Here is a 24035-nt window from a genome sequence, read left to right as displayed (position 1 = left end):
AGAGAAACAGCCCCTGGATTGTTCACTTGTGAACGCAAACTGATGCCCCTATCTCCTATCCTGGGGGCAATAAAGCTCTGCTCACTAATCCAGTGACATAGAAACTTAAATCATCCTTCGATTCTGGTGTAGGAGGTCATGAGGTCTGGTCCAAGGAGTCTGATGACTGATCCTCCTTTTAACAGTTCTCTGTGCCCATTTTATTCAGCACAGTGCTGGGATTTTTCCCTCTACCAGCTGTTCTGCAGGCTCATTACTTGAGACACAGGAACCTTGAAAAGGCATGGATTCAACTAGAAAAGGGACACAGAAGTTGGGTCCCAAGCCCCACAGAGGGTAACCTGGACCAGATGGTTCCTGACAAGCATTATCAAAAATCCCTAATGTAAGGAGGAAGGAGATGCACAATTTAAATCAGCTCTACATGTGGGTGTAAAGCGCTTATCAAGACATAAAGGGTTTATTTCAAAGTAGATGAAAACTCATCTCTACAACAATAGAGAGTGCGAGATTAATAAAATGCAAAATTCCTGGATCACTCTAAGCTGTACTCCTGTTCTTTTTTCATGCAGACATTCTTTTTTTTTTAACATCTTTATTGGAGTATAATTGCTTTACAATGGTGTGTTAGTTTCTGCTTTATAACAGAGTGAATGAGCTATATGTATACATATATCCCCATATCCCCTCTCTCTTGCGTCTCCCCACCACCCTCCCTATCCCACCCCTCTAGGTGGTCACAAAGCACCGAGCTGATCTCCCTGTGCGATGCGGCTGCTTCCCACTAGCTATCTATTTTACATTTGGTAGTGTATATATGTCCATGCAGACATTCTTAAAGCAAGTTTCCCACTAAATCAAATTTTCACTTGGGGAGAGAATACAGCACATAGGGAAGTATTCCTAATTAGGGAGAAAAATTCATTTTAAGTAGTCACTTAGCATTACAAAATAAGTAATGCATTCATCAGCAAGAGATAAGCATATCACAGGGAACAAAGTAGAGCTCGCTATTTACTTGCGATCATTCAGAGCATCGGTTATACCTGTGTGACCCAGAGTGTGGGCTGCCATCTGAATGTGTGTCATATCCATTATGGAATCAGGCCAGGGAGGTTACATTTCTTCTTCAATTCACTCTTCTAGTAGTTATGCTAATAAGTTGCAATTTAGCCTCTCATGACTTTTCATTACATTTACAGGCATTATGTTCTCACAAGGGATGTTACACTAAACAGTTCATGTTTAAATCCATTAAAGGCACCTTGCATTTTTCACAGACGCACAGAAGGGGGTTGACATTCTCAACTCTACTTCCAATTGCTAAGTTAATTATTTTTCAATGACATGCCTGCTACACTGCCTTGAAGTTTTAGAAATCATCACATATTAAGCAGTTTTCAGAATACTGATTTTTTTTCCCAACCAAACTTCAGGGAAAATATGTCTTCAAATTCTTACCTTACCCTTACCTTCATCTGGGTAGTTCTCTCTCTCGTGATTAACTCACAGCAATAAATCCCTCTCTGATCTAGTTTTTCTTTTTCCCAGCAAGCATTATCATGACTACCCTGAAGAGGGGCACCATGACAAAATCATGGGTGTGTGGCTGTATGCTGAAGAGAGGCAGTGGTAAATCTCTTCATGAGTTTACATGGCTGATTCGAGGATAAATCGTGACTCACTGAATAACATAATCCCCCAAATTGCAATTTTGAAATATGTAAAGAAGTAGGAATTGGGAAGGGAGTATTAGAAAGTGGGGAGAGATTGTATCCTTATTCTCTCTCTTAAACCATAATTATGCTCACTTGGTAACTTCTTCTAAAATTTTCTATTTGTGTGGCTCTCTAAACAAGAGCCTGTAGCATTTCCAGTGTAAAATCCAAAACTCTTAAAATTTGGTTTCAATACCTACTAAGTCCCACCACTTTTTAATTTGTTTTGAAAATATAATGTAACTGTATAAATAGCAGGGGAAAATCAGTTTTTATCCATCATTCACAATCTGATGTTCCCAACTAAATTATTTTACCTTTTCATATTTCCTACCATGTTTGCACCAATTTATGTCATATGCATGCACACACACACACACAGGATATTTTCACAGTGAATGAAATCATACACTGTTATACACCTATATAATTTATATGCACATGTAATATATACACATGTATATACATGTAATAATGTATATTACATTGCAATATACAATGTAATATATAAGGTATATTGTATATTTCTTGATTATTGGAAACATGAACATTACCCATATGTTCATTTGGAATTTGATATATGGCTATTCAGCTATCAGTTATTTCTCTCATTCCTGTGACCACGATTGCCACTCATTTTGGTTTAATGGGCCATGCTTTCTAAACTTCAATTACTTCCTTGAGGAAAAAAAAGTCTGAATAATAATATCCACCCAACCTTTTCACTGAAATATCAGGAACCCTTTAGAGAGTCGGTGTGAAAAACACTGTGAAGAGAGAAACCGTTTGGAATGCAAGGTGCTATGGTCATCTCCAAGGTGTCTGTATCTTACACTCCTCTCCAGGGAGATGTTTCTTCTCCAGGTGAGCTGTTTCTGCCATGCCCTCACATCCCATCAAGATATATCTCTCACTTCAAGACCCCGCTGACAATTCAAACACCACTAGAGAGGCTTTTAAAATGCATTCTACTATACGCTGTCCATAACTTCAGGGGACACGTTCTCAGTGCCTTTGTGTTTGAGGGGAGGAGCTCGATGAAAAAGGGCTAAATTCTCATCTTTTATAGAGAAAAGCCAAAATACAATGCCTATAACTAAACAACAATAAAAATCAAGAATTAACATTATAAACATGTTATTCAAGACTTGTTAATACCAAGTGTAAAAGCTAAAAGAATGAAAAGCTATTGCCTATGAGTAATGGGCAATGGGACAAGGTAGGGCAGAGGAAACTTACTTTTATAATAATCTGTGTAGAATGATTTGACTCCTTAACCTATATGCATATATAAATTTTATAAAAATACAAACTTTTAAAAACTTTTAACTTGGAAAAAATGTTTGTAAAATGGCCTGCACAGTGCCTGTTACACGGTTTGTGTTTAATCAAAAATGTATGTTTCAAATGAGAGACAGTGCTGCTTAAAAAACAAAACAAAACAGAAGCTTGACTCCTAATTGCTCTCATTTTATAATGATCGATTTGACCTTCTCGATCGTGGCCTGTGTCCCAATAACCTGACTCCATCAACTAATCTTAACACATTAGCTCCAGAGGAAGAGCTTGCCCCAAATTCTCTTAGTGACAATATTCTGGAATCCCATCATTTCATGGTTTTCAAGACTGTTCACCTGCTGATGAATTGCCTAATTTGTAACTCCAACCTTGAACTCTGCTGAAAGCTCCACATGCATGTAACATGCACTCTATGACTTCACTTGGGAGTCTTGGAAGCTCAGACTCAATATGACTGAAGCTGAGCTGGGTCTCTTCCCTCAAACCTGCCTCCTTCAGTGTAACTGAGTCAGTAAACGGCGCCACCATAAACCTAGCTCGTGTTCAAGCAGGACACTTGAGACTCCACCTTGATCACTCCCTCTCCATCACTTCTCACATCCAATTCAGAACCAAGTCATGTGGATCCTGACTTCAAACACATCTGAGAGTGGTATACTGCTCTTCATCACCTTTGTCACCAAGTCAGTCCACCTCAATTATAAGGGCTTTCTTGCTTGTATGGTTTGCTCTTCTTCACTGGGTTTCCACACGCAGGCAAAGTGATTTCATAAACATCATCTGATCAAGTTATTCCCTTGATTACACTATTCAGTGGGTTCTCACTGTCCTTGCAGGTCACTGGGAGCTTCTATCTTGAAACCAATGCTTTCTCTTCAACTTGTACCATTCTCCATCATGTTCACTATGTCCTGTCTGCCATACCGACCTCATTCCAGCTTCTCAAATGCACCAAGCTGTTGCCCCACTTTGGGGACTTTGCACACAAGACCACCATTGACTAAAAGATTCATCTAAGTGTTTGACAGCTAGCCAACTCCCATTTACCATTTAGGTTCCAGTTCAAATGTCCTTTCTTGAAAGCATCTTTCTCTGATGCACTGATATAAACTAACACCTATCAAAGTTTTCACCCTTATATTTATTTATGTGAATATTTGTTGGTTGAATCCTCTTCTAAATTGCGTTCTAGGAAGTCAAGAACTACTCCTATTTTGCTATTCAAGGATGGCACCTTGTAGGTGCTCAAGTGCTATTTTAAAGCATCTTCTGTAAAAGGTTAATTCATTAAAGAACCATAAAGTCAGACTGCAGAGAACTTGCCCATGGACAATCTGTGGGGCTCTGGCTGGAAAAAAAGTCCTTGGAAAACGACTCTTCTCACCCAACCTTCCAAACTCCACAGGTCGAAGGCACAGCAGGATTCTTGATGACTTACACAAACTCAGCTCAGGAGCGCCGGACCTTCTTCTTCCTTTGGCTCCACTCTCAAATAATATGAACATTTCTTATTAAAAAGGAAAAGAGCATCTAAGGTATTTTATCCGGAGTATTTGTTCAGTGAAGTTTACACAGCTTGTGGAGAATTATTCAGCAGGAAATTAAACCTCCGTAATTCTGAATTTTCACTTTGCTTTCAATTGGCAAAACTTCCTGGCAAACCACTCTCCCCTCTAGAACATTTGTAATACCACATCCGCCACCAAAACGTGCTTTCTGAGCCAAATCACAAAACAGGTTAGACAGGACGACTCTCTGGAGGTCTGAGATACTGGGCCATAGATAGGCTATGAACACACCATGAGGGCATTCAGATATAGCCAGCAAATTAATACCTAGGTTTTGCATGGTAATTTGAAGCTTACGAAGTACTCACACAAGATAATGGATCAACTGGGAAATTCCTTTTGTGTCACCCATGTGAATATGTTATCTGATTTGAGCCTCCCAATAATTTTTTTTAATTTATTTATTTTATTTATGTATTTTTGGCTGAGTTGGGTCTTCGTTGCTGCACGCAGGCTTTCTCTACTTGTGGCGAGCAAGGGCTACTCTTCGTTGCTGTGCGCGGGCTTCTCATTGCAGTGGCTTCTCTTGTTGCGGAGCACAGGCTCTAGGCACACGGGCTCAGTAGTTGTGGCGCACAGGCTCAGTTGCTCCGCGGCATGTGGCATCTTCCCGGACAGGGGCTCAAACCCGTGTCCCCTGCATTTGCAGGCAGATTCTTAACCACTGCGCCACCAGGGAAGTCCCCCAATAATTTTATGAGACTGATCTTATAACTATTTTACTGGTGAGATGACTGAGCAACTTGGAAAGACTTAAAAGACTTGCCTAAGGTCACACAACTGGTGCCCCAAACACAGAACTCAAAATTAGAGCTTCTGACAAATTATTATTTTTTAAAATTATCCCTTGGTGCTTCTCTTCAGCAGGAATCATTACTTGGTTGTTTCATTTAGAGAAGAGAATTGACTTCATCTTTACATACAAACAGTTTTAACAGAGAATGGGTTTATACGTTAAACAAACAATTAGATCCTTTATGTACTAAGGAGATCCAAGTTGATTTTTAGTTTTTTACTTTGCTCCACTCAACAAAAGAAAGGTAACTTTTTTTTTTTTTAATCTCAACTGGACTAGAAGATTTTAGAAGGCTTTTGTACAGGGAATAATTGGACGACTATTGATTTTATTTCATTATCTATAAGACACCATAGATTGCTTCAGTCACCATTATTTGTATTCATTTAGAAAGAAAAAAGAATACTGTGCCAATTAAATCAGGATAAACCAAAGATAAGATGAATCCCATTTTCAAAAATGTTTTTTAAAACTCTGTGCATTTAGAATCTATGAAATATACAAGAGAATTTAAATCGTTATGACAGGAAAATGTTTGTTCCCCAGATCTCTCTTTAGAAATTTGTATCTTTTTTATGTTCCTTTTGCTAAAATCTTCATTTCAGCCTGCATCGTTTTTTGCCTGGACAATTGATATGCAAAACCTATTGTTTTACCATCTTAGTTCTCCTCTCTCCAGCCCATTCTCAGTATTGCTGCTAGACAAATCTTCCTAAAGCACAGCTCTGACAATAACTTGCACGGATTAAAGGTTTTCATTGATTTCCTACATACAGGATTAAATCCAAACTCCTTAAATGATAATCCAAGGCACTTTACAATTCACCCCAACTTACCTCTGCGGCTTCATATTTCTTCTCGTCTCAGTGTGTGTTCTATCCAAAGTCTTAGCTTCTCACCATTCTCCAAGACACCATACATGTAGAGGTGAACATTCTGTTTTCTCTCTCAGTATTCTTCTTTCTCAGTATTATTATTATCTCTCTCAGCCATAATTCTCCGTCACTGGTAAACTCTTGTGCATTCTTCCAGACTCAGATCAAGTGAAATATCCTTTATGAAACATTCTCTACCCACTTCCAGGCAGCTGGGAGAGCTGTATGAGAGAAATGGTAATCATTTAGCCCAATTCACCCCTTTTACAGATGAGGAAAAAGAGGCCCAAACAAGTAAAATATTTTGCCGATTATACAGCAAGTTAATGCAACGCTGGCATAGGAATTCATGGTTTCTCACTCCAAGTCCACTTTTTCCTCCACTTTCATGGACATAAATGAAAGAATAGAGTGAAGGTAAAACCTAAGACCACACCTGGTCAGCAAATCTCCATAGTTAACCTCCAGCAGGCTTTTTTGGTTTTGATTTTGCAAAAAGTAATTTAAATATTTTTATCATTGCTTCATATGATATGGAGGTAGGACAGGGAAAAATCACTCAGCTATTCTTATTATGCAGAAAATTTTCAAATAAACAAGTATAGGATGTTAAGATTGTCAATTAATTGGTGAGATCAGGCTTGCCATTTTATTTTTATAAATATATATTTTTTTCTGAATGTGTCTGAGTCTAAGGTGGGCAAAAATAATTGTCTACTTTGGACCAATATATAAAGGTCTCTGAAAGTCTGTATTACTGACTTGTTGAATTCATGACATCCTACCCAGACCACCAGGAGGCAAAATGATGTTCTGAGAAGTCAATTACAAGTAGATTCAAATCTCTGTGCCCTTTTTTGGCTTATTTTATGTCTCAGAGTAATAATGCCTATGTCATAAAACATGGTGAGGATTAAATAAAATTTGTATATTTCAAATGCCTATCACAGTGACTAACATAATTAAGGTTCAAGGAATGTTAGCTCCTTTATCTGCGTCCTACTGGGTGAGGTCTACATATGGTCGCTTTTAGGTTAAATCCATTGTTAAACCACCAATGTAGTCAAGGAAAATTTTATTTAATACATCTGAAAAAACACAGAGCTTTGGTATAAATTCCCCAGCGAGAGTAATGCCATCCTGTTTATATAATACACAGATGTGTTCACTTTAAGAATGGGGTGGGTGGCAGTGCCACCAAATGTCATAGCTTTTGGTTATTGACCCCCAGCTGAAAAATGGATCAGTTGGGCAAAGAGAAGGAAGCAAACAAATGTACAACTATAAATATCCACACACACACACCCAGAAATAGAGAGATCAAAGGCAGATTATAGCTACCCAGGAGAGACACCAAGAAGATTCGCACTGGGGTAGCAAGATCAAGGCACCCAGAGACCTATTCAGGACTTCCAACCATATCTGGAGAGAAATCAAAGGCTGAATCCTTGGCTATTGCATTTCAAAATAAATAAAGACTCCTCTACTTCCTTCACAAAAGATCAGCCAAGCTAAATTTATGCTCCAGAATATTACCCTGGGAGCTGTCCCTGGAAGAAACCATTTTAACCCTAATACTGCTCTTTGTTTTGAAACCAAGTCTTCTGCCATTGCCCACACAGCCATTAGCAGACAAATTAGAAAAGCATTCAATCAAAAAATATGTATTGAGCAAAATTGTGCAAAGTGCTGTACTAGGGGAAGTGCCAGTCCCCAGAAATTATTGAAACGTCTCTCTTAAAGTGTTATAAACTCCCTTTATTATTAGTTTCTTCTTTAGGGTTAAGCATTGTCTTCTTTCTTTTGAAGATCTTCCTTTAAGTGTCAAAATCCCTGGTATGAGGATAAGACATTCGATTGACAACATCTTTCCAGAAGAGAATGGCTGACCTCTGAGAGTGTAGACTGGGAAGAGCTCATGAAACATATTAAAAGAGAAGAGGAAAGAAAGAAAGGTAGGAAGAGAACCAAGAAACAAGACTGCCTACTTTAGTGAAGCTATATATTGTGTGATATTGAGCTAAATTAAAAACAGATTTTATCTATATGCTAACTTCTATCAATTAATAGAGCTTTGTGCTAAAGATTGTGAGTCCATTTCTGGACAAGGGAAGAGAGTTGGAGTGATGGAACCCATAACGTGTATTTTGTAACCTTGCTATTAGAGCGTGGAGCCAGAGTGTCTAGATTTGAATCTGGGCTTCGCCACTTACAAGCTCTGATCCTATGCACATCACTGCACCTCTCTGACTTCAGTTTCTTTATCTATGAAACAAAATACGGGAAGATTATTATAATTGGTTAGGGTAGAGTTGCAAAATATTTAGCCTCTGACTAAATTAAGCAGAGATAATTTATTAACAGGTACTATTAAGTGGCTTACAAAATCACAGGAAAGCTGAAAGAGCCAGCTCTTGGCTGACTTCCTGAAACATTTCCCACACTGCCTCTGCCATGATGGCAGCAGAGCTGTCACCACCAATGAAATATAATGAAACTGCCAACCAAAAACCACCATGCCTGTGACACAGCCCCACTCAGCAAGGTGAATGTCTACCATCTGCTCTTTCCCCTCCTTTACTCAGTTCTGAATCAAAACTTCCCAGTAGTACTCTCATTGCTAGAACCCAAATCATATGCAGCCCTCTAGCTGGAACGCAGTGTAAGACCCTGAGATGTTGGACTCACAGCACATCTAGTTTAGGAGGGCACTGTTGGCAGGGCCATTTGGGGCATCCCCATAATTACTGATCCCCATGAGGGTATAAAGAGCCAGACCCTTTGCCTCAAGGCAGGATATCTCTGAAGGTCATCCCAGCTCCAGAGGTCCTCATATAATTGACTGAGTCCTTCGTTGTGACAGCCTCACAGTTCAACTCCTTTCTCTGCCCAATCCTATGCCCTTTATTCTCCAGAACTATTGATCTCATGGTCACTCCAATACCGACTTCCTGAATATGAATATTCACCTTAGAATCTGTTTCCTGCGAAACTCACCTAAGACAGACATGTTAGAAGTAGATGGAATAAAGGTTGAGTGAGTCAACTCTCAATATTCACCACAGCTTTTATTATGAGTATGAAATGGTATAATACATATGAAAAAAATCCCAGGGCTCTCACACACTGCCTGGCCCAGGGTGAGCCAATATATATTTGCTTAGTAATACTGGCTACAGCTAACATTTATTGAGCACTTACTACATTTCCTGATACTCTTCTAAGTTCTTTGCATAAACTAACTCATCTAAACCTCATAATAAGCTTAGGAAGTACTATTATCCATTTTATAAATGAGGTAAATAAGGCACAAACAGGTCAATTTCACAGAGACTATAAGTGGCAGAGTTAAAATTTGAACCAAATAGTCTAGCTTTAACCTACATAGTTTAAGCCTACAGAGTCCATAGTCTTAACCACTTTTCTGTAGTCTCTGCTGCGACACTTCAAAAATGTGATGGGAAGAGGAAAAGGGGACAAGGGATTTTTACTGGGGCCTGTGGGAGGCTAAATAATGGCCCCCTTAAATGTCCATGTCTGAATCCCTGGAATCTGTGATTGTGTTACATTATATGGCAAAAGGGACTTTGCAGGTGTGATTAAAAATGTTGAGACGGGGAAATTATGTTTACATTTAAACATAATTTAAAGCCCACCTAGATTATCTAGGTGGTCTTTAAATGTAAACACACGTGTCCTCAAAAGAGAGTGGCAGAGGGGGATGCTAACACAGAATAGGAGAAGACGAGGTGATGATAGAAGCCGAGATTGGAATGATGCAGCCACAAGGCAAGGAATGATGGCAGCCACCAGAAGCTGGAAGAAGCAAAGAAAAGATTCTCTCCTGGAGCCTTGGGAAGGAACCAGCCTTGCTGACACCTTGATTTTAGCCCTGTAAGACTCATTTCAGACTCTGGGTCTCCAAAACTGTAAGAATAAATATATTTGTTTTAAGCCAGTAAATTTGTGCTAATTGGTTTCAATAGAAATAAGAAACTAACACAGGGTCATAGAAAATTATGGTATTTGCAGTATTATGTGGAAGCATCTATTGGAGAATTAGGAGTTAGACCTGCCTAGTGATTACAGGTTAATAGGTAGAATCTAATGGACTCTGAAAATGCTGACCTTGGGCTTGGGGACTCCCTAACACCATCTACTTCATTCCATGGGACAGTTGCCAGGTGGGGAATGAGACTCAGAAATGTAATAAAGGTGTACTTTTTCATCAGTATTAATAGGTAAAGCTTCTCTTCTCCCCAAATTTAATTTCGGGGAGTTCTAAGTTACGCATAGGCCAGGTCAACTAGTAAATAATACAGGACATGACTCATACTTAATTTTCAGAGTAGCTTTTTCTGTGTTCCACCTGATAAGTAGCCTTACACATAGTCAACACATGAACCAGAGTTGAGACCCACATAAATCCAAATATGAGACAGACAAAGCCAGCTCCCATCTGCTAATCATCTGTCAGAGGGTGGGAGAAAAAGAAGGAGGTCCCCCATCCAAAGGCCATTAAAACCTTCCTTTGAAAACAGAAAATGTCTTCCAAATTTAGAGAGCCTCACTCTATCTCTGCATTCTTAGCCCCCGAGCCAGGCTCCTTAAGTCCTTTCTGGAACAAACTGGATATACTGTAATAAATATAATTAATAGTTCCCTTTATCTTCACTGTCTAGTTATAAACAGGGTTGGCAACAACAATGGTGTGAGTCAGGAAGTAGAAGAAATGGTCAATTTCTGAGTAATTTTAAATAACCATCTCAAGGATAACTGCAAATAAGGTGATCTAGAACCAGCGCTTCTCAAACTATTGGTGGTGAGAGAACAATTTTATTTAAAATCTCCAATACATCATGGTCCAATAACCTTGTAATTTCAATGAAAACGAATTACTGGAAAAGTGTAAGTAAGAAAAGATGTACGAAATGCAAGCCTAATTTATTTTACTTACTAAATACAACAAACATAAAATTACTCTTTCAAAAGGCTATTAAAGTTTCTGAAAAATTAATCTTAATTTCTGTACTTATTCTGTCACCAATTGGTAACAAACACTTCAAGGATGGACATCAGTCCACAGAACACATGTTGAGAAGCTCTGGTCTGTACTACCAGTCTCTAGGTTAAAATTTTAAGTAAACTTACTGCTAGATCCAATATGCAAGATGCAATTCTCTAATCTCAGTTACATTTCTAGGTAACTTCAGTCAGGTGTGTTTCTCATTAACTCATTGTGCTAGTTCTGAGCAGTCTCCATGGCTTTCTTTGAATAATGGAGACATTTCTGTATACCCTAAATAAGGGTGTTTGCTATTTCTACAATTTTTAAACTACCTTGGCTTAATGCTTAAGTTCAGAGCACCTTGAACTCCTTGGAATACTGGAATTGTGGAAGGCTGAAATAATGATGATTTAAACAATTCAGAACTGTAGGCCGATAGGGCGATTTTGTGAAAAGAAGGAGAGCTGAATTACTCGAAGACCTGCACGCCAAAAAGTTCCATTCTCCAATTGTTTCACAAAATATAGTGTAAAGGAAATCTACATGAGATCCACCATATGCCTTCTTAAAAGGAATATTACAGAGGTACCAGCCCAGCCCACTGATTCAGGATCTTTGTTAGTGAAACCTAAGAATTCACATTTCAAATTAAACAATCCATCTAGTTTTTAGATGTACAAAGGCTTAAGAACTGGTGCATTCGTTTTTTAAAAGTGCATTTATAGCACAAAATTCTTCTCTTCTAATAAAATACAATTAAATTCTCTCTTTTTTCATTCTTACATTCTTTTAGAGCTTCATAACTACATCATATTAGTGCTAGAGCTGATGTTTTTACATTTCATCTTCTTTCAATTAGAGTAGCTAGGAATATTTTGAAAATAAACACTTTTTTTTCATTTTTTTGTAATCTTTATTACAGAAATTGCTCGGCAGGAAAAATGTGAGATACACTTCAGGGGAAGAGGTGTAATGACTGGCTTTAAGGAAAATGACACTCGTCCTAGAATAGCTTGAAGTCATTTGGGATTCATTTATTTCTGGCTTAGTGGGAGAACTGATCAAATGAATCTAGAAACTGAGTTATCAGCACAAAGCCTCTACAGAGTAACTAGTTCTGGAAATTCAGACTGATGGGAGCCTTAAATCACAGAATAATTTCACCCCACCTTTCTGAGAACCCATGATCCAAAGGGGCATGTCTTTATGTTCACATCCCAAACTCTCAAGTCACTTGACTTTACTGGGAAATACAGAGGTGTTGTTATTTTCATTTTGCCCTTTCCTTGCTTCAAAACAATATGATTGCATAAGAATTATGTTTTTGGGATCAAGACGGCATGATTTTCAGGGAAGAAGCAGGACCAAAAAGAGAATAATTAATTGAACGACTACTATGTATCAAATATTTTATAGACATTATTTCATTTAATCCTCATAATTCTGCAAAGGATATAGGATCTCCTCTTAATGAATAAGGAAATGAAAGATCAGTGAGGGTAAGGAACAAACCTGAAATCCCACAGCACGTAAATGACAAAGACAGAATTACACCCAGCTCCACCTTACTCCGAAGTCTGTGTGGGTCCATCACACAGCAAGGCTTCCTAAGCAAGATTGGTTTTACAAGTGTGCCTGTGCCTCAGCAATGCTTATTCTTGCACAGGTTTGGGAGTCTATGGTTCACTACCTATGCTCTATCCAGAATTAGACTGCCTAGGTATAAAACAGCTTAGATACCATTGCAAAGGATGGGGTACCAGGGAAATCAACATAGTGGATTTATACCAGATGTCAGCCAACAATCTGTTTTAGGCATCAAAGAACTCAATAAACATATCTGACATTCAGCTATATAGCTTCATTCCACAATGGCAATTCCCTATCATCCCACTAAATGAAAGAACACTGGTAGAAAGAAGGCTTTCTAAGTCAATGAGGTTGAGTTTTTGGATTTTTCCAGTCGAATCCTCTCTATTTCATGAGGCCAGATAAATCCTGAGATACTGGTCCTATCTCAGAGCAAGGAGCACTACAGTTGGGAAAAAAAGAGATCACCTAATACTTCTTATTTTTCCACTGAATAAATTCAGGCTTCAGGACATGAAATGAGTAAGTTCCTTGGGTGTCATATACATTAATAAGATAGTTCTCAGATATGCAAAACCTGACCGGCCCTTAAAACTTCACTCTGTCTTAAAGTCTTGCGTCGGCTGCCTTACAAAGATACGCTTTTTTTTTTTTTAATCTTTATTGGAGAATAATTGCTTTACAGTGGTGTGCTAGTTTCTGCTTTATAACAAATTGAATCAGTTATACATATACATATGTTCCCATATCTCTTCCCTCTTGCATGTGCCTCCCTCCCTATCCCACCCCTCTAGGTGGTCACAAAGCACCGAGCTGGAAACGAAATTGAGCTATTTGTAATGAGGTGGATGGACCTAGAGTCTGTCATACAGAGTGAAGTAACTCAGAAAGCGAAAGACAAACACCGTATGCTAACACATATATATGGAATTTAAGAAAGATAAGCTTCTTGTCTCTAATGGAGCAAAGCAAGAGAAATGGAATCAACCAACACAATCTGATTCCTTTTAAATAAGAGTTGGCAATAAATACTTCTTTAAGCCACAGGTATTTCTAAACATCAAATATCTTTTCTTGTTTTCCCCCAACAGAACACAAAAGTATACCAAATTGCATTTAATAAACCAGTTTTCAATTCCTTATAAGGTATGACAGCTAATGACAGTTTCTGAGCAGGATTAAAGAAGTATACTTGGTCAATATAGTTTTAACCAGACTAATGATCTGTTGCTATAGATAGCTGTCATGCAGAGAAATATATGTTTTTCTATCAGGTTCCTTGAAAAAGTATGTAAATATCTCCCCCCAATTTCCCTATTGCCATCAATTACCTGCCTCAAGTATGTAGGGGAAACAGTGTCAGCCGATGAATTGCTATGTTTCCTCTCAACTTTCCCTCTTTTTCTTGACCAATAGAGCCCAGAAAAAGCCCATTTTATGCTCGAATGTTACAGTTTTCCTCAATTAGGAGGTTTTATATTGTTGTTGTTATTATTTTTCAGTGAGTTTTGGAGGCTTTATCTTTTTAGAAAAGTAATACACTAAGTGCAATGTGGTATCCTAGCTTAGATTCTGGAATAGAATAAGAACATTAGTTGATCAACTGGTGCAATACAAAAAGAATCTGTAGTTTAGTTAACAGTAATGTACAAACGTTAACATTTTAGTTTTAACAAATGTATCACAGTTTTATAATATATTAACATTAAGAGAAACTGGGTGAAGGTTACATAGGACCTCCACTTTCTTTGCAACTTTTCTGTAAATCTAAAATTACTCCAAGTTAAAAAATTTATTTTTTCAAAAAAATATATATTTATTACAGAAAATTCAGAAAATACAGATAAGCAGAAATATGAAGAAATCATAGCTCAAAGATGACTTGCCAAAATTTTGGCACTTCCAGATTTTTTTCTATGAAAAAATATCTTTAATTCAAACTGCATGTATTATCTTCAAATACAGTTTTTACTTAATAGTATGTGTAAGTATATCTATTTGTCAAATATTAATTTAGAACATGCATTCTTTCAACATTCAATCATATTGACTATTTCCTACAGTATGTCTATACGGTGTAACATTGTTCAGATCTATCTTAAATTACTGAAATATTGAACAACTAGAAAATTTTTATGTTATTATCTTTTTATTCTTTAAAAACATGCTGTGAAAATATATTGGGGCCAAATTTTTATTTACAGTAATAATTATTGTCTTAATAAAAGTTCCCATAAAATTATTATTTGGATTAACAGATATGCCAAGTTTGAAAAGAAGTATATGAAAATGCTCATTTTGCTATATTCTTTACAGATTAAGTATCATCATTTTAATATGAAATAATTTTAAAATACTTTTCAATTCAACAGGCAAAAAATGTTATATTATGCTTTTAACTTAAATTTCTTGAAAATACACTGAGGTTGGACATATGTTAGTATGTTTACCCTCCATTAGTACTTTTTCTTCTGTATTTTCTGGGTAACCTTTCACATTGTATACCAGAGTATTTATCAATTTGATTACTGATTTGTAAGATTTATATACATATATATATATATATATACACACACACACACATGTGATCCTTTGACTAACACATATGTGACAAATATTTCCTATAGGGTATTATTTGTATTTTATTCATGTATAAGTTGTTTTTACCTAAGCAAACTCATTTTTTCCTTTATGCTTTCTGCCTTTATCATGCTTTAAAAAATTCTCATCCACTTCAAAAATATATTTACACATATATATATGCATAGTCACAGTATTTTTCTAGTTGTGTTTTGTGGGAATTCTTTAACATATATGTTTTTAATACTTCCATCTGGAGCTTATCTAAATGTATGAGATAGGAACATCCCAAATGAGTAATCTAGCATCAATTTGAAATATCACCTTTTGAAAATATTAAATTCTTACATGTATTTATGTCTATTTGTTGACTTTTTATTGTATCTCCACTGATACATCTACTGAAATAGTTACTATAGGTTGTTAGGTTTTAACACTTTCCGGCACTACTTTCTATAATTCATTCTTCTTTATCAAAATGTAGGTCCCTCTCTTCATACTTTCAATGCATCTAGATGAGGATTAGAAGGATTTTATAAAGTTTCAACAAAATCTTATGGAATTCTGATGATAAATGAATTCAATAAATATATCATTAAAAACAGGGTGGACACCTTTACCCTTTGGATCTTCCTAAGATGACAGTATGAATTTCCACTTTATTTTTTGCTAAATCCTTATTAATGTATACTCAATAAAGTTACATATTTTTCTTCACATAATTCCAAACCAATTTTTAAATTTTTTCGCGTTGGCATGAATTGGATTTTTGCCCATTTTATTCCTATTTCTACTCCTGTCCTCACGCCATCTTACCTCTGCTAGCAGCAAGACTGATCCTTTGTAAAGGAAAATCAAATCATGTTATTTGGAGCAGCCAAATAACTTATTGTCCATTAGAATCAGCAGGAGCATTTAAAATACTAATGCTCAGACCTTACCCTGAACCCACTAAGCCAGAGCATCTGGGCGTGGCAGTAGGGTATCATTATTTTTTAAAGTCCCCACATTCTACCAATGGGCAGGCAACAGTTGGCCCCAAGTAAAAGCCAAAGTCTTACATCCACGGTGCTTCTTAAATTTTAATATGTCTGAGAAATGCCTGAGGACCTTGTTAAAATGCAGACTGTGATTCAATGGGTCAAGGTTAGATTTTGCATTTCTAACATGCATTCAGTGAGGGCTGAAGCTGCAGGTCCTGACATCAGACTTGTGTGGCCTAAGGCCTCCTGTGTTCTGGTTCCCTGCTCTTTGTCTCATGTCCTCTACTGCTCCCCCCCCGCCCCACACACCCTTCTGCAACTTCAGCATTTACACTGGTTGTTCCCCCTACCAAAAAATCCCCTTTCTCTAGCTGCTGCTGATTATCAAGCACTACTGAGGAGGTGAATGGACCCCAGGCCCTTTCCACCTCTTACTCTCAGTAATCTGTGCATCAGTTAATTTTGTTGTTTACTATGCAAAATTAACTGTACATTCATTAGTGAATTTCATCTGTCTTTCTCATCATCTGTCTTCCCTCTGCCAAAATGTAGTCTGTATATTATAATGATTTGATAAAATAAACAGATTAAGTAGCATGGACATTGGGTTTTCCTTAATGTTTTGAAACAAAAATCATAAAATCTTCAGGATTCAACACCCTTCTGAAATATTTTCAATCTCTTCTATAAATTAAAGTTATTTTCCTTGTCTGCTTGTGTAATGGCTGGGTCTCCTTCTCAGATCAACGGTCGGAGGATAGGTTGATTGACAAAACTGCCAAGCCAGTTCTCAGGGTCTAGGCAGCTTATACACTGTGCACTTCTGCTTCTTGATACATTTATTCACCACTGAGATTTTTTAAAATGGAGCTGGAACTCCTCACCACCCTGTCCTTTGACAGATCCCACTCTCTCTGACCTCTTTCTTCCTTAAGACTGTCCTTAACATTTTTTTAAATCTAGTATTTCATATCTACAATATGTGGGGTGAAAAAAGAAAATATTGAGATTTACTGAGGGTTCCACACCTTGGTAAGTCACTGTCCTATTCAGTAGCATCTGTTTAATATACAATACACAGTGCTAAAATGCATATCCTGAATGTCCATTAAGTTTTAAACAATGGCGTTAGGAAAACAAAGAATCAACAGGGGTCAGTAAATTGGCTTTCCAGTTAAATAGTGCATTTTGGGTAAAACAATCAACGATCTAGTCTGTGAAGTTTAATCATAACATTAATACCTGTGGTTGCTATCTAACCTTGAACATAGAAAAGGCGGCTAACTGTCACTTGAGTTTAAGACAGAAAGCTAAAATCACCAGTAGGTTAACCTAAGCTCAGCGCTGCTTGTTTCTCTGACTTGACTGAGAGATCTGGTCCTTTTAAGCCATGAATCTACATTGTGAGCAGCAAAGGTTCAGAGACAGGTTTTGTGTAAGTTTCACCATAGTGATTCTCCCCAGAAGCCCACAGATGAAATAATTTAGAAATTCTTTTTTTCTCTCTCAATGTCCACACTGACCCTAACTCTCTCCATCAGGCCAGGCATTTTCTTTCTCCATCAGAAGATCTGTAAACATTGAGTCATTTGTATGGATAATTTTCCTTACATGTTGTTTCATTTTTTTAACCGGGAAAAAGTAAAACCACAATTTAAACCAGCAGCAGCAGCCCAGAATTAATGAAAAACTACAGGAGAAAAAAATCGAGGATATGAGAAAATCTGCAGTGACAAATAGCCCCACACAGGGTAGCGGTGAAGGGAAAAGGATGTTATGACGAATTACAAACAGAGGTAAGAACTATTTTTAAAAGAATCTTGTGAAACACCTTATAATTCATTTCAATTGCCTCTAACTTTATATAAGAAGTCAATATGAGATTCATGGCATTTTGGTCAGAAAATTGTGTGAGAGTTAAGGCCAATGAATCTGGACACATTCCATCCTTAACCTAGGAAATAATTAAAGATATGGACACCCACACACACATTTGATCATATGGCTGTCATTGTAATAGAAGATCAGAGCTAAATTAATAAAAACATTTTTTCTGGTCCACTGGGTTTTTGGAGAATAGGTGTACATGATACATGTTGCAGGGACTTGTGGCTCAAGATAAAAATAGAAAGTAGTAAAGAAAGTGTTTCCAGCTACTGGCAGTAAGAAAGATCAGTGTCTGATTTGCAACCCATTCCCCTAACAACATGCTGAGATAGAGAATTACTCAGCCCCTTCCTATTCTAAAAGACCTTTTCAGAATGAATATATTAGGTTGCATCTCATGAAATTGTTTTGGAACTTCAAATGTTTTTGATTTTTAAATGACAATTCCATAAGATTTAACCTGGTAGACTGGGGAAGAGGAAGTAAAAGGTGGAACACAGTACGATTTTTGGGGTCATCACTTCCCATAGCCATCCCCCAGGGAACCATATAGTACATCAAAACTGTTTGGGCTGGGTCAACACCCAACTACCGCCTGCAAAAAAACAAAACAAAAGAACTCAACCAACTAATCTGATAGGGAGTTCATTATTGTAAGCAGGAATTTGATAATATAGGAGTTAGGCTAATATTACAATAATGTAATTGGAGCCAATCCTAAACAAAATTGTGTAAAAAGAAAAGAAAATTAAGTGTGATCATGGCTATGGGGGAACTGATAGCCCTGGGTTGAATCCTAAGTCTGCAGTAAATGTCTGTGTCTTGTATTTTTCAGCCTATGATCAGCACCCCAATCAGAGCCTACCTACCCCATCTTTCCATAATGGCCCAGAGAAAACTATGCCCTCTCAAATCTTTCAACTATTAGTCCTAGCTATTCATTAGATGCATTTTAGGACTGTATTCCTATTAGTCTTACTAATTCTAGATGAATAATAGGAATACAGTTGACCCTTGAACAGCATGTGTTTGAACTGCACAGGTCCACTTGTATGTATATCTTGTTCAGTAGTAACTACTAAAGTATTACATGATCTGTGGTTAGTTGAATCAGCAGATGCGGAACCACAGACACCAAAGAATCACAGATATGGAGGGACTACTATAAATTATAGGCAGAGTTTTTACTACATCTCAGAGGATTGGCACCCTACCCACCGCATTGTTCAAGAGTCAACTGTACTTGCCTTGCAGAAAAACCTGTATTTTAATAAACAATTATCCCTCCATTCAAAATAGGAATGTCTAATGGTTGAATTCCAAGCACTGGTGAAGATTTTGAGGATGAAGATTAGTCCTCTAAAAAGGGAACCCTCTTGCACTGTTGGTAGGAATGTAAATTGATACAGCCACTACAGAGAACAGTATGGAGGTTCCTTAAAAAACTAAAAACAGAACTACCATACAACCCAGCTATCCCACTACTGGGCATATACCCTGAGGAAACCATAATTCAAAAAGAGTCATGTACCAAAATGTTCATTGCAGCTCTATTTACAATAGCCAGGACATGGAAGCAACCTAAGTGTCCATCAACAGATGGATGGATAAAGAAGATATAGCACATATATACAATGGAATATTACTCAGCCATAAAAAGAAACAAAATTGAGTTATTTGTAGTGAGGTAGATGGACCTAGAGTCTGTCATACAGAGTGAAGTAAGTCAGAAAGAGAAAAACAAATACCGTATGCTAAAACACATATATGCAATCTACAAAAAGAAAAAAAAGAAAGAAAAATGGTCATGAAGAACCCAGGGGCAAGATGGGAATAAAGACACAGACCTACTAGAGAATGGACTTGAAGATACAGGGAGGGGGAAGGGTAAGCTGGGGCAAAGTGAGAGAGTGGCATGGACATATATACACTATCAAATGTAAAATAGATAGCTAGTGGGAAGCAGCCGCATAGCACAGGGAGATCAACTCGGTGCTTTGTGACCACCTAGAGGGGTGGGATAGGGAGGGTGGGAGGGAGGGAGACGCAAGAGGGAAGAGATATGGGGACATATGTATATGTATAACTGATTCACTTTGTTATAAAGCAGAAACTAACACACCATTGTAAAGCAATTATACTCCAATAAAGATGTTTAAAATATATATATATATATATATATCTCCACATCACCAAAAGTAGGTTATACAATTAGTAGGATTTCAATACATTTTTATTAACATCAAAAATAAATATTTATATATATATAAAAAAAAGATTAGTCCTCTAAGAAAGCACACTTTTCTATAATGGGCCAGATAGTAAATAATTAGGTTTTCTGGGCCATGTGGTCTCTATTGCAATTACTCTGCTCTGCACTGTAATGGGGTAGAAACCAGAAACAATGTGTAAATAAGTGAGCATGGCTGTGTTCCAATAAACTTTATTTATGGACACTGAATTTAAATTTCATATAGTATTTATGTGTCATGAATGATTCTTCTCCTTTTTTAACCATTTTATAATGTAAAAATCCTTCTTAACTCATGTGGTCATATAAAAACAGATGGCAAGAAAGATGTGGCCCATGGACCATAATATGCTGACGAGAACTCAAAATTTACCACATTAACAACTGCCATTCCACTTAGCCAAATGCAATTTCTCCTTGTATTTTTTTCAGTATAAGTAGGAAAAAAAAATGAGAAGGATATATATATACACACACATATATGTGTATATATATATATATGTATAGAGAGAGAGAGGAGGAGAAGAAGAAGAAAAAGGCAGAAGGAAGGAAGGAAGGGAGGGAGGAAGGATGGAAGGAAGGAAGGAAGGAAGGAAAAGTAGAGAAAAAAGAAGAGAAGGGAAAGGAAGGAAACTAAGGGAAAGAGAGGGAAGGTGGGAAAATACTCCAGAGAGCAAGAAAGTTACTCACATTTCTTCTCTTGGTCATGGGAACATGTCCTGGTTTTGATCACTAGTTGCACAACTAGTTGCACCAGTTGATACTCTGGGAGACGAATTTAATCTACTGCTCTTTTCCAGTCTTTGTATCAAAAAATTGCACTTATATTTGCTATTTCCACTGAAACACTCACTGCCCATTGAAAGCCACTGACCTCCTGCAAAGTGAAGTAATCTGAGATAACTTGGCATGGTGTGACAGGTTGGTTCAGATGTTAGTTCAGCTGACCACTAGCTGAACTATCTTGAGTAAGGTCATTAATCTCTAGATAGTTCTCATGTCAGAAATAGGATAGTGATGCTCAAAACAATCCACGTAACCATACTAGGGTGAACCAGCTGGATCTCAGCCCTGTTAATTCTCTAGTTAAAAACAAAAAATTACAGGGCTTCCCCGGTGGCACAGTGGTTGGGAGTCCGCCTGCCGATGCAGGGGACACGGGTTCGTGCTCCGGTCCGGGAAGATCCCACATGCCGCGGAGCGGCTGGGCCCGTGAGCCATGGCCGCTGAGACTGCGCGTCCAGAGCCTGTGCTCCACAACGGGAGAGGCCACGACAGTGAGAGGCCTGCGTACCGCAAAAAAAAAAAAGAAAAAAAAAATTACAGTGATAATTAAATGAAAGAACTGTATATTAAAATTTCTAGAAAAGTAGAGTTGTTTAATAAATTAGTGTCATCGTACTGTCCTGTTAAAAGAACACAAAAAAGTCTGATATTCTACAAGCAAGGATATAATAGAAGTGAAATTCCTATAACCAGAGAGAATATTGAATATTGTTTAGGTCGACTGTTAAGCTAGCCAATAAGCAGATTAAACTCCTATTTCTCAAAACAGTGTTAATGTTAATAACGGTGTTTTCAGAAATGGAGAAGTAAATTACACAGAGCCATATTGGAGGGTCATTTTCATAACACATGCAGAGGAGAGAGGAAATATCAGTGCCTGCCAGTTGCTCTGGATTTTTATTAAAATTGGCAAGGAATTCTTATTTGAAAAGAAAAAAGACTTAGCATCAAGTAAATCTGTGGTTTTAAAGAGAGAGAATAAGAGTGAAGACAATCTTGTTCCTTTTCCTGGAAGCATTATAACTAATTTGGCTCTTGGTTTGTATTAGGGAAAAGTACTAAACACAAGGTAGTTCATATCTGTGAGTCACAGGAAGTTCTGTAGTTCAGGGAAACTATATCAAGTAATTTTGTGATCTGCTGGGCAGTAATTCCATTTAATAAAGATACAGATGTATGCTCTGCCACATAGAAAAAAGTTTTCAAGTGTTCTCATCATAACTTTGGTTGGTTTTTAGATTTTAGTTCTTCTGGCCTATTTTTCATTTATTCCTCTAGCAAATTAAACTTTTATAGGATAAAAAAAATAATCTTTATGGAAAAGTCACTTTATTTAGTTACCCAAATTTGCAACCACCTCCCAAAGCTATAATCCAAGCCAGGGAATCATATCCATTGACGGGTAAAGATTTTTAACAACTTGGAAAACATCTTGCATATAAGTACTTCAGTTCAAAGAAAAGCAATGCCTAAGTATACCATTTGGGAAAGAAAGCAGTGTCTTCTTTACTAAAAATCATAAAACCAAATAAAACATCTAGTAAAAAAATTATATTACACAGTGACTCTAATTCCTTAGGGTAAATAATACCTCAGGGAAAAAAAACACACTACTCATCATTACAATGTTATACCAAAAACAATAAAAGATGAGCAATTAAACCTATATGATCACAACTACCAGTTTTACCTATAGCACATAAAGAGCTTGGAAGCTGTCCCTCCCATCCTTACAACAATTAAAAGGTAAATAGACTGAAAACCAATGTCTTTTCTTGGATGCATAAGGCAAGTTTCATGGCAAACTGCCACCACAAAAGCTGGAGAAACAGGTGACTGCAGATAATTACATCTGACACCTGCTTGCCCCGAGCAGAAGCCTCTGGAAGCTAAGTGTAGACTAGCATGAAAGAGCAAAACTCCTGGAAGCCAGTCTTAGGGGATGCCACACTTTCCTGGGCTTTATTTTCAAGACACACATAAGGTTCTCAACGTGAAAATCCAAGAAAGATGGTTATATCAGAGGTCAAGAAAGAATAAACATTGTGAAATGCACCCAGGACCTTCTCCATAACAAGGCCTATTCTCCAGAAGGAAAAACTTTACCAGAGCCTTATCCCCTGTAGAGTAAGGTCATCTCTCTGATTCAAGCCTCCTCTAGACTTACTCTCTAAACTAAAGAGAGAGAAGCTAAGGAACACGTGTGAAGGTCACAGCCCAAGGAGACAGGCCAATGAAAAGACTGAGATTTAATCATAAGATTATAGAGTGCTTCCCTTCCCCTATACCTTACACAATACCAATAAGTCTCTAGTATAGTGGCAGTGACATAGTAGTATAATACAACTCAAACGGCACTAAGACATAGACTTTATCTAAGATAGAGTTCTTAGGGAAACCCAGAGAAAACAAGGGAGACACAAAACAAGGACTTTGAATCCTCTGACACCAACGGTTAAAGAAAATATTAAACACAACCCAATGCATACCCAGATTAACATAAAAGCTCACACTAGAGGTCTAGTTACCTCAGTTTTGATTACTAGACAAATTTCTGGCTTTCAACAAAATATTAGAAAGCATGCTAAAAGGTAAGAAGAGACAGAGTCAGAAGAGAAAATGCATGCATTAGAATTAGATTCAGACATGACTTAGATTTTGGAATTATTACATAGGGAATTTAAAATAACTATG

The sequence above is a fragment of the Delphinus delphis genome, chromosome 6 (assembly GCF_949987515.2).
Source record: "Delphinus delphis chromosome 6, mDelDel1.2, whole genome shotgun sequence".
NCBI classification, from domain to species: Eukaryota; Metazoa; Chordata; class Mammalia; order Artiodactyla; family Delphinidae; genus Delphinus; species Delphinus delphis.
This window is presented reverse-complemented; position numbering follows the sequence as displayed.